Source organism: Protopterus annectens, chromosome 8.part0 (assembly GCF_019279795.1).
Source record: "Protopterus annectens isolate FY-2018-M chromosome 8.part0, PAN1.0, whole genome shotgun sequence".
In the NCBI taxonomy this organism is placed as follows: domain Eukaryota; kingdom Metazoa; phylum Chordata; order Ceratodontiformes; family Protopteridae; genus Protopterus; species Protopterus annectens.
In genome coordinates this window covers 346,677,137-346,690,773 of record NC_056741.1, presented here as the reverse complement: position 1 = coordinate 346,690,773, position 13,637 = coordinate 346,677,137, and positions in this window count along the sequence as shown.

Sequence of the window (13,637 nt, the reverse complement as noted above, 5' to 3'; positions counted from 1 at the left end):
ACCAGACACTACTTATCAGCTACTGTAAGGCCCATAGCAAAGAATGTTCAATTGTACTGTGTAATGTTACTATTAATCCAAATAGTAGTTTGACCAAGAGCCAGACTATTAGAAGTTGCATGTACAGTGTCACCAAATAGATATGCAAGTACCTTAAGAGCTTAAATATCTGTAAAAAAACAGCCACAATTGAAAGGGTTACATTTATTTAATAATAATAAAAGAACAAGACAACACTAAATATGTATTTACAGTGACAGAATTCAGAATCACAGGAAATATTTAAAACAACAATACAGAAAATATTTAAACTAATCTTTACTATGTAGTACAAACTGGAGAGCACCACCACGTAATAAAATCTTCTTTATTTAAAATGACAGAATGAGCGCTTTCGCGTGCTTCCACAAGGCACGCTTCTTCAGATTCAATGAACAATAGTAAAAACACATTCTTTATATCCACAAGCATTATTGAAATTAGGAATTAATTAACCTATAGTCATGGTTATTCACTTTTTCAATTAGTTATGGTAGGGTGTAGCCTGAAAATAATTAGCTACATGTTTTTAAAAAAACAAGTTAAAGTGCCAGGCTTATAAAGCAGAGAAATGTTTGCTATTTTTACAGCCATTAAATACATCATTCTTATAGTTAATAAAACTATTTCTAAAATCTGGTAGGTAAGCTCCATATTATGAAAAGCCTCTATGTACACAAAAAAGTTTAGTATATGCATACAACTGCTCCCTAAAAATTACTAATCTTAAGATATACACATGTCATATTGCAGCCTATATACACATCTAACGAAAGAAATATAGCTAGTTACATGTTAAACACCATCATTCCATTCACAGCCTCTATACTAAAACAACTCATAACAATCCCATATAAAGATGCTTTTTTATATAAATATGTGCTAAACTATCATCTATACAACATATAATAACAATAAACAGATAAATAACTAAGTAAATAAATAAATATATATTCATATGAATTCAGAAAAAAGAGTTCTTCATACAATGTGAAGTGTAATGCTGAATGCAGAACTAAAAACTGAATAATAAGACTGAAGGGACCATATACAATAGACAAACATTTCATTTTATATTAATACTTTCGTCTTTTCAAGTGTGATCTAATACTCACATATACATTCAAACCTGGAGGACTTTGAGCTCTAAATTTAAAGATCCAATTTAATTCTAAGTTCTCAAGGTCATTAAAGTTGTCACCTTTTCTAGTATTCATTCCTTTCTTTTGTAAAACTCTAAAGAGAAACTTATGTTCTGGATAGTCTACAATATGTTTGGCTAACGCATTCTTTTTGTCAGCTTTTTTGATAGCATAAATATGTTCTTGTATCCTATCCCTGAGCCTCCTTGTGGTCATGCCTATATAAAAAGCCGGGCATGACTCACAGGTGGCCAGGTATATGACATTGCTATCCTCGCAATTTGCAGTGCACTTAAATTCAAAGTTAAATAATAGCTCAGAGTGGAAGAATGTCTTATCCTTAGATATCCACTCACATGAACTACACTTCCCACAGGAGTGGGTTCCTCTAATGTTATTCTTGAATGGATTATAGGATGTCAATGATCTGTGCAGTTTTTCATCACATAATATCCGTTTCAGGTTCTTTGAATTCTTATAAACAAAATTCGGTCTTACACCAACCAATTGTTTAATATCTTCATTTGTTATCAGGATAGGCCAGTTCTTTGAAATAACTTCTGTTATATATTTATTATCACTTGTATATGTAATAATACATCTAACATAGTCTGAATTTATTTTTGAAGGGTTTATATAGTTACTTCTAGATGAAAAATTCCAAGTCCTTCCTATATTAGAATGACTAGAGTACTTTTGACCCCTAGATATATCTTTCTCTTGTATAAACGAAGCTTTAATATTTCTGACCATGTCTGGGTTATATTTCCTATCCTGAAACATTTTTTCTAATATGTCAAATTCACGATGCCTGACATTGAAATCTTGACATATTCTATCTACCCTTACATATTGACTCTTTACTATATTTTTAAAAATGAATCTAGGGTGCATGCTGTCATATTGCAACAAGTTATTTCTCCAGCATGCTTTCCTGAATAAAGATGTCTCTAATCCCCCTTGTCCATCCTTCTTAATTTTTAGATCCAAAAAATCAATTTCTGAGAGAGAGTATCCAATTGAGAACTTTAAAAAGTCTGTAGTCATCTCTAAATCTACTATAAAACTTTTCAATTCCTGTATGGTTCCATCCCATAATAGAAGTATATCATCTACAAATCTGTGATAAAAGAGTATCTTCTTATAACTGGGGTGTGTGAAAAGATTTGTAGTCTCCCAATTATATACAACAAGATTTGCATATGTGTTGGCGCAGGGGGTGCCCATGGCCACCCCCCACTGTTGTATATAGAAGTGTTCATCAAACATCATAACATTCTTAGTCAGAACAATTTCCAGTAGTGTATTAATTAGAATTTGTTCACTATTAGTGAAACTACCTTCCTTGTTTAATATGGATCTAATGGCTTCCATACCATACAGATTAGGAATTACAGTAAATAGACTCTTAACGTCTAATGTGACTAGGAGATGTGTTTCTGTGACCTTGAAATCTAATTTCTTAATATAGTCAATCAATTGATATGAATCTCTTAGAATTGTGGGTACTGAGGATACTAATGGTCTTAATTTTTTCTCCAAAAATATAGAAAGATTTTCAGTTACCCAGTTGTGTCCAACCACAATGGGACGCATAGGAGGAGGTATCTGTCCCTTGTGCATTTTTGGAAGACCTTTTAAATAAGGTATAGTAGGATGTTCAATCAATAAGAAAAGATAAAAATCATAACTGATTTGTCTACATAATAAAAGTTCATTCAATTCTTGATGTACCTGAAAAATCAGGCCTTGAACAGTTACTTCATCTATTAGTTTATAAGTAGTATTATCTTTAAGAAGAAGTTCCATATACATACAATAGTCCTTTCTGTTCAGTAACACTAAACCCCCACCTTTATCTACTGGTCTAACCACCACATTATTATTCTCAGTTAGACGATTCAATGAGTTCCATTCTTCCTGCAATAAATTATGGAACAAATGTAATGTACCCTTATTATACTGACTATAATGTTTATATAAATCATTTTCACACAATTTAATAAATGCATCAATACACGGATGAGACACTGGTGTATACAGGCTTTTCCTTTTGAAACCTTCAAACATATATTGAGTATTAGAGACTATATCATGACTTGAAGCATTTTTTACATTTTTAACATTTTTAAAAGATAATTTCAGCGCAATTTTACGAGCAAATGCTCTTAAATCTGTTAGCAAATCAGAAATCTTACTTATTTGTGCCGGTATATAACTTAGGCCTTTGTTCAACAGAGAAATATCCACATTATTCAAAATTAAGTCCGATAAATTGTAGACCAAATTGTTTAGTCCTTCTGTCGTCCCCTCTTGTGCTGCGGTTCTCCTGAGAACTTCCTTTTCCTTCTTGTGCGACTTTCCGATCTTCCTCTTGAGCTCCGTCTTGCACGCACCGGTAATGGCAAAAAAGACTCAATGTTGGTCTGTTGAAGCTTCGGTCTCGCTCCCAGATCCACCTGCTGCTGCAAAGCCAATTGATTGGGTGGTGGAGTATCCTGGAATCCCTGCGAGACTTGTCTAAGACTTCCGGTTAATGTCGGCATGATGTCATCCTGTGGAATAGGTGTAGTTAAAGGGGCAATGTCTCTGTCAACCACAGAAACATCTCTATGTATGTCCGATGTTACCCTTACAGTTCGTTGTTGTAGATTGTCACGATCTTGTCTCGCCCATACAAAGACCTGGCCATTCATGAAATCATTATGGTCTCTCTGAAGTTTGCGTAACTTAATTACTTGGAGTCTCTCCTCATACGCACTTATTTGACTTAACAAATTGTCAAGTCTGGTGCTGAAAATTTCCCCTTTAAACTTTTTCACTATTTCTTTGTATAGACTGTCATTCTTCTCTATTAAAGCATTCTCTATTGGGAGGAAGTAGTCTATGAGTAGCTTTATATAGTTAAAGCTCAGCTCTAAGTTGAGTTTCTGCCAGTTTTTCAAAAGTTCCGGATGAGAGTCTCCGTAGGATGGCATACATAGTACTCTCATCCCTCTCGGAACAATTTTGAAATGCAGACATGCCTCTAAATGGCGTCTTTGCCATACTAAACGAAACTGTCTGTACAGATTATTTTCAAGTTCTTTAAATGCAGAGTTAAACTCCGACAGCAAATTGACAGTACCTGTTTCATTAGATGTCACATCCATACTCAGTTCAAAAGTCAATAGAGGGTTAGCTTTTTTATCGCATAAACTGTTCCACTTTGAAGAGCTCCTCTCCGGATTGTAGTCGAGTTCAACGGCTGAGGTATCCATCATGTAGAGTCAGAAAATAGGCACAGCAAAAATCCAAAAGGTCGAAAACAGCAACAAACCTGACCCTCAAAGGTGTTTCCAGAGGAAAGAACGAAGAATGTAGTACAAACTGGAGAGCACCACCACGTAATAAAATCTTCTTTATTTAAAATGACAGAATGAGCGCTTTCGCGTGCTTCCACAAGGCACGCTTCTTCAGATTCAATGAACAATAGTAAAAACACATTCTTTATATCCACAAGCATTATTGAAATTAGGAATTAATTAACCTATAGTCATGGTTATTCACTTTTTCAATTAGTTATGGTAGGGTGTAGCCTGAAAATAATTAGCTACATGTTTTTAAAAAAACAAGTTAAAGTGCCAAGCTTATAAAGCAGAGAAATGTTTGCTATTTTTACAGCCATTAAATACATCATTCTTATAGTTAATAAAACTATTTCTAAAATCTGGTAGGTAAGCTCCATATTATGAAAAGCCTCTATGTACACAAAAAAGTTTAGTATATGCTCGAACTTCTGAAAATTCAAACTTATGGTCTCGACCATATGAGGTTCAAACTTGCAGAAGTTTGACTATCTGATAGGAATCCCAAGTTTCATTCCTGTGTGTTCACATATCTGTAAAGCCCCAACAATGGCCCAGTAATCAAGGAGCCTCAATCCTCACCACTGGCAACAGTGGGGAGGGGGGGAGCATACACATTGGGAGGATGACAAGTACATTCACAGTAAAGTGCAATTTCCCTTAAGAGCACACAGAGACCACAGTTAGTCTGGGGCTGGTTTCTCCCTATTTTTCCAGATCCCCAATAAGACTCCCCACTGGTATAGCTATAGGGCTGAGATCTCAGCTGAGTGGCCAAACAAAGACCTCCAGCACCCTCTCTGTCCAACCAGTGCTTCATGTCCCTGCCCAAGTAGCTGACACACACACCTGGAAAAGGCTGGCACAGGTTTACTAGCAATGGCCCCTTCTGCCCAGACTGTAAGGTAGTTTCCACCTCCACCAGGTACTACTTATCAGCTACTGTAAGGCCCATAGCAAAGAATGTTCAATTGTACTGTGTAATGTTACTATTAATCCAAATAGTAGTTTGACCAAGAGCCAGACTATTAGAAGTTGCATGTACAGTGTCACCAAATAGATATGCAAGTTCCTTAAGAGCTTAAATATCTGTAAAAAACAGCCACAATTGAAAGGGTTACATTTATTTAATAATAATAAAAGAACAAGACAACACTAAATATGTATTTACAGTGACAGAATTCAGAATCACAGGAAATATTTAAAACAACAATACAGAAAATATTTAAACTAATCTTTACTATGTTTCAAACTGAATCTAAGATAAATTACTGTAGCCTAGTTAACTTGCTACAAGGCAAGTGCAAATGTGGTGAGTAGATGTTGTCAAATCAAAGACAAATAGAAAATGCCCCCTCCCCTCTCTCAGATAGTTCTTAAATTAATATCTCAAATATTGCTGCTGGGATACTTGCAGCAGGACATCACTTTTTGTTACCTGACTTCAGTTCCCAGGCTCACAAACAACCCCCAGTGATGCAGCATCTTGCATCTCCTTGTCAACATACATAAGCTTCTGATGTTTGCAGCTGGTATAAGACAAAAAAAAACAATAAAACACTTTCAATACAATACACTGCAGGAGGTTCCCTAGTTGTAGACATCCTGTCTCCTTGCTGCATTGAAACTAACTTTTATAACACAATTATAAAACAATTTAATTTCAACTATTTTCTTGAAGATTTTCAAGTTAACCCTCTATGTTCTAGTTCCCACTGTTAAAACATATACATTTACACAGGTAAAATAGTTTATATAAATTTCTGTTCTTTTCCAGTAGGGTACACTGTAGACACATCCTTAAGCTCAGTACTTTGCACACATGCTTCTGTACCAGCAGCTTGATATACAGACAACATACAGTTCTAATATAGTGGTAACACAACCAACATACAGTTCTAATATAGTGGTAACACAACCAATTGCATCCTGGTGATACTCACAAATGATATATAACTATTTACAAAATTCCATATAGCTGTGCTGGCAGTATCTCCTTCTGTCACACTTCTATATAAATCATATTAATATTCAAAAATGACATATAATTATTTACAAAATTTCAGATAGATGGGCTGGAAGTATTTCCTTGTGTTGATGAAAAAACGCGTATAATCACAACATCAAGACTTTAATAATAAAGCTTTTGGACAAAATTCTTCATCAGTACAACAAATCAAATTAAGAACACATTTAAATACAAAAATAAAATAATCACATGATATAACACAGCCAATAAAAAAATGTTAACAATAATTATTTCAGACACATTTGCTTGTATTTTAAAATAGGTTTTAAAGAGACCATTATGTTTATACCAGGGGCATGGTCAGTGTTTAAACACAAGATCCATTCATACTCTCTTATCTCCAATTTATTATTTAAATCTCCACCTCTTAGGTCTCTAAAAACCATGTCCAAAACTCTAAATGTAAAAATGTAGATGTCACCATTTTCATTAATATGATGGCCCAAAGCATTTGTCATTATCCCCTTACGTATCTCTGACCTATGCTCCACCATTCTCTCCCTTAACTTACGGGTGGACTTTTCCACATAAAACACAGGGCATACCCTGTAGGTGGCCAAATAAATAATATTATTGGTATTACAAGTGGCATAATTATCCACGGTGGTGCAATGGTAGCATTGTTGCCTCACAGCAAGAGGTTCTCTCATTTGATTCTTGGCTGGAGTGCGGGAAGTGCCTCCTGTGTGGAGTCTGCATGTCCTCCCCGTGGTTGGGTGGGCATTTAAAAGACATGCGTAAATGGGTGTGCCTTCATTGAAGGTTGAACGTCGAGCTGGCACCTCGGCGTTTGTCAAAATCTACTGCCAATCATTAGTAGACTGGAGTTCCGCTGTGGTGACCCCTAACCAGGAAAAGCTGAAAGACAACAACAACAAGTGGCATAATTTTTAACATAATATGTCTTATTGGTGACAGAATGTGTAAAACATTCTTCTCTATTTATGTTAACACAATTCGAACAATTGTAACAGGGGACAGTCCCAGTTCTACTCGATATAACTCTTATTTGCTGATGAAAATCCTTATAGCAAAGTCACCTCTTTAAATCTGGGCAATTTTTATATGAAAAAGGGAAATGATTAATATATTGAGCTAACTCAGGGAGGGACAATAGGATACACCAGTTATCCTTTATTATAGCTTCTATCTGTCTACTAGCCCTGTTGAATGTTATAACATAAAAAAAATATTATTAGTTCTATCTCCAGAAATAACATGATGATGAGATGTAGAAGTAAAATAAGGTTTCAATCTATCATTCCTTTCAGCTAGAACATCATGGTAAATACTTTCTAGCTAGTGCCCATCATAACCCTTATCAATAAACTCCCCCATCATCTCCTTAAGCTTAATAGAAAGGAGAATATCATCAGTATTCAACCGACAAACCCTAGTTAACTGTGCTTTCACAATGTTTTTAAATACAAACTGAGCATGCATACTTCCCCTATTAAGATATTTGTTCTTATGTAATGGTTTCTTATACACAGTTGTGTTCAATCCTTGATAATTAATAAAGAACTCAACATCTAAAAAAATGTATCCTCAATTTTGACTAAGTCATTTTAAACTTTAAAAAATCAGTAGCCTATTAATGTGGTCTACAAACTGCATTAATTCAAGTGCACTACAATTCCATATAAGAAAAATGTCGTCCACAAATCTATGAAAAAATAATATATTAGAAGCATAAAGAGAATTACTAAAAATGTGTATATCTTCCCATTTCTTTAAAGAAAGATTTGGATATGTATTACCCATCAGTGTGCCCATGGCAATACCTGTTGACTGGTGATAATACTTATCTTCAAATAGAAAGAAGTTGTTCTTCAGAGCTATCTCTAGCAACTCACATATGGTTTCAATTTGTCACCCACTACTACCAACTACCTGCACTAAAAGCTCTCTAATAGCAGATATCCCGTATTCCTGAAGGATCACTGTAACAAGTGAGACAATGTCAAGAGTTACAAGGAAACAATTACCAATATCATTAAGTTCATTCCATTCACGTAATTGGGTTAAAAAATGCCCAGTGTCCCTAATGTAACTCAACATATTTCAAATATTTACTCAAAAGACTTTGTAAGTACAATGATATAGATTCAGTGATTCAGGGGGGGGGGGGTTATACAATGATTTATGTATTTTTGGAAGGCCATAAAGCCTAGGTGTAATGGGGCAGGGCACACTGAAATAAAGGAAAAAATCCAAACTACTGTCACCATTAATCTGCAAATCATAAATCAGTAGATTTACATCCTGTATACATTTTCGTATATCACTAATAGTGACCTGTTTAAAGGCATTCACATCATTCAGCACATCATTTACTTGAAGCAAATAAGCTTGTTGGGCCATACGAACCACAACAACCTCCTTATCACTTTCTTTTATAATTATATCGAAATCACTTTCCAGTCCCAACAATGCTTGATATTCACTTGCAGTTAAGTTATAAAACTTACAAGGGGAACGCCATTCATATTGTTTATGAAATTGTATCTTGCAAATATCATGAAATGCTGTAATCACAGGATGGCTAACAGGAATGAAAATGCTAGATCTCTTGTTCAATGCTGGAGTAACATTCAAAGAAGCACCAAAGCTCAACTTCAAATTCAGGTTACGACAAAATATCTTTAAATCAGTTAAAACTTTAGTCAAAGAGTTAGTTCTTGAAGGAATAAATGTTGTACCTTTGTTTAAGAGTCCGTAATGGAATAAGAACTCAAATTTATGACCAAACCAAAATCATCAGTTCCTAGCATTTGGTGCAACTGCGGGTTTGTGGACATCAATGGTAACTCCCTTCTCTCCTCCTTATCTGAGGCCTCCCCAAGGAATGCCCCCTTTGCTGTATCATGACTTCCTCTGGCAACTTGGGGTTTATCACCATGGAAACTCAGTGAAAATCCCTAGAATTAGAAACCTGTTTCTAAAATAACAGCAGAAGTTGAAGTAGACTGTTGATTTAACTCCTGGGAAGTTGCAACTGAAGTTGAAGGAGTAGTAGAATCATTACCCACATGATTAGCAGTAGTTACATTAGTAGTAACCACATCATTACCTACAGGTGAAAAATCATGCAGATCATACATAGAAGTTTGTTTATTTGAAGCATGCTTACTGCTGGCATTAGTGCTCTTATTACTTTTTTTTCTTCCATTTTCATTTTATCATTTGGCCAAGAAAAAATATGACCACAGCAAAAATCTACAATGTCCCTTTTCAGTTTGTGTTGCTTTTGCCACTGAAGTTTAGTATTGTAGATGGACAAACACTCATGCAATAATTCATATTGGATGGCACAGTCTGGAAAAAAATGAAGAATTGAGCAGTTCATTCTCCATCTGAACTATATCTTTCTGCAATTCTTGTTGAATATCAATAAAGAAGTCATTCATCAGGGACATATAATCTAAACTTAATTTGATATTGAGCTCTTGGCACTTTTTAAAAGAACAGGTTTAGCATTTTTATATGAAGGCATCTTTAAGTTACAGAAACCTAAATTTAAAGAGTCGACATTACTATAAGGATTTTCATAAGCAAGTAAGAGTTATATTGAGTAGAAATGGGATTGTCCCATGTTACAATTGTTCGAGTTGTGTTAACATAAATAAAGATGAATATGTTAAACATCCTGTCACCAATAGGGCATATTATGTTAAAAACTATGCCACTTGTAATATTAATAATATTATTTATATGGCCACCTACAGGGTATGCCTTGCATTTTATGTGGGAAAGTCCACCCGTAAGTTAAGGGAGAGAATACAGTTTTAAACGTTGTTTTTAGAGACCTAAGAGATGCAGATTTTAATAATAAATTGGAGATAAGGGAGTATTAATGGATCGTGTGTTTAAACACTGATCATGGCCTTGGTATAAACAGAATGGTCTTTTTAAAACCTATTTTAAAATACAAGCAAATGTATCTGAAATAATTATTGTTAACAATTTTTTATTGGCTGTGTGATATCATGTGACTATTTTATTTTTGTATTTAAATATGTTCTTAATTTGCTTTGTTGTACTGATGAAGGATTTTGTCTGAAAGCTTTATCATTAAAGCCTTGATGTTGTGATTACACGTGGCTTTTCATCTTTAGAGTTTTTGTACGTGTGATTACTCTACCACTCTCTACAGTTGTTCTTGAGATTGGATTTCCTTTCTTCAGCTCGTGGGCGCCCAAGTTTAAAGAACTGCTTTTTACACAGCCTTGGTTCCAGTATGTCTGTTAAAAGGATTAGTGCATCGCTCCACCCCTGCTCTAATCTTTTACTTGGACAACTTGGTTCAAAAGATGAGTTAACTAATTTGACTAAAACACGACAAAAGGATATTAACACCTTACAGCATAAAATGTCTCTGCTTGAGAACAAGGTAAAGAAGTTTAAAAACTTGCAGTGGCAACACTGTAGCATTTCAGCTTATCCTGAGCTTAACGTTGTTCCATGCAGTTTGCGTATCTTAAAGATGCCTTCATATAAAAATGCTTACCCTGTTCTTTTAAAAAAGTGGCAAATGCTCAATATCAAATTATGTTTAGATTATATGACCCTGATGAATGACTTACTTATTGATATTGAACAAGAATTGCAGAAAGATATAGTTCAGATGGAGAATGAACTGCTTAATTCTTCATTTTTTCTGGACTGTGCCATCCAGTATGCATTACTGCATGAGCATTTGTCCATCTACGATATTAAACTTCAGTGGCAAAAACAACACAAACTGAACTGGAACATTGTGGATTTCCGCTCTGGTCATATTTTTTCTTGGCTAAATGATAAAAGGAAAATGGAAAGTAGTAAGAGCTCTAATGCCAGCAGTAAGCATGCTTCAAATAAACAGAGTTTTATGTATGATCTGGATGATTTTTCACCTGTAGGTAATGATATGGTTACTACTAATGCGGCTACTGCTAATTATGTGGGTAATGATTCTACTACTCCTTCAACTTCAGTTGCAACTTCCCAGGAGTTAAATCAACAGTCTACTTCAATTTCTGCTGTTATTTTGGAAACAATTTCTAAGTCTATGGATTTTCCTGGAGTTTCCATGATGATATACCCACGTTGCCAGGGGAAGTCATGGTACAGCAAATGGGGCATTCCTGGGGAGGCCATAGACAAGGAGAGAAGGGAGTTACTAGTGACATCCACACACCTGCAATTGCACCCAAATGCTAGCAACTGATGATTTTGGTTTGGTCATGAATTTGAGTTCTTATTCCCTTACAGACTCTGAAATTGCACTCTTAAACAAAGATATAACATTTATTCCTTCAAGGACTGACTCTTTGACTAATGTCTTAACTGATTTAAAGATATTTTGTCGTAACCTGAATTTGAAGTTGAGCTTTGGTGCTTCCTCAAATGTTACTCCAGCATTGAACAAGTGATCTAATATTTTCATTCCTGTTAGCCATCCCATGATTGCAGCATTTCTTGATGCTTGTGAGAGGCAATTTCGTAAACTATATAAATGGCATTTCTCTTGTAAGTTTTATAACTTAACTGCAAGTGAATAGCAAGCACTGTTGGGACTGGAAAGCAATTTTGATATAATTATAAAAGAAGCTGATAAGGGAGGTGCTTTGGTTCTTATGGACTGACACGCTTATTTGCTTCAAGTAAATGATGTGCTGAATGATGTGAATGCCTTTAAACAGGTCACTATTAATGATATCCGAAAATGTGTACAGGATGTAAATCTATTGATTTATGATTTGCAAATTAATGGTGACATTAGTTTGGATTTGTTTCACTATTTCAGTGTGCCCTGCCCTGTTATACCTAGGCTTTACAGCCTTCCAAAAATACATAAATCATTATTTAACCCCCAGATGAGACCAATAGTATCTGGACAGGGATGGAGCACTGAATCTATATCATTGTACTAACAAAATCTTTTTGAGTAAATATTTGAAATTTGCTAAGAGTTTCATTAGGGACACTGAGCATTTTTTAACCCAGTTACGTGAATGGTATGAACTTTATATTGGTAATTGTTTCCTTGTAACTCTTGACATTGTCTCACTTTTTATAGTGATCCTTCAGGAATATGGGATATCTGCCATTAGAGAGCTTTTAGTGGAGGTAGGTGGTAGTAGTGGGTGACAAATTGAAACCGTATGTGAGTTGCTACAGATAGTTCTGGAGAATAACTAACAGTCAGTAGGTGTTGCCATGGCTACACTGATAGGTAATACATATGCAAATTTTCCTTTAAAGAAATGGGAAGATATAAACATTTTTTATTAATTCTCTGTATGCTTCTAATATATTATGTATTCGTAGATTTGTGGACAATGTTTTTCTTATATGGAATTGTAGTGAGCTTGAAATAATGTAGTTTGTAGACCACATTAATAGGACTACTGATTTTTTAAAGTTTAAATTGACTTATTCCAAATCGAGGATAAATTTTGTAGATGTTGAGTTCTTTATTAATTATCAAGGACTGAACACAACTGTGTATAAGAAACCATTACATAAGAACAAATATCTTAACAGGGGACGTATGTATGCTCAGTTTGTATTTAAAATCATTGTGAAAGCACAGTTTACTAGGATTATCAATTGAATACTGATGATACTCCCCTTTCTATTCAGCTTAAGGAGATGATGGGGGAGTTTATTGATAAGGGTTATGATGGGCACCTGCTAGAAAGTATTTATCATGATGTTCTAGCTGAAAGGAATGATAGACTGAAACCTTATTTTACTTCTACATCTCCTCATCATGTTATTTCTGGAGATAGGACTAATAATAAGTTATTTTATGTTACAACATTCAACAGGGCTAGTAGACAGATAGAAGCTATAGTAAAGGATAACTGGTGTGTCCTGTTGTCCCTCACGGAGTTAGCTCAATATATTAAGAATTCCACTCATTTTTCATATAAAAATTGCCCAAATTTAAAGAGGTGACTTATAAGGATTTTCATCAGCAAATAAGAGTTATATTGAGTAGAACTGGGACTGTCCCCTGTTACAATTGTTTGAGTTGTGTTAACATAAATAGAGATGAATGTTTTATACACCCTGTCATCAATAGGACATATT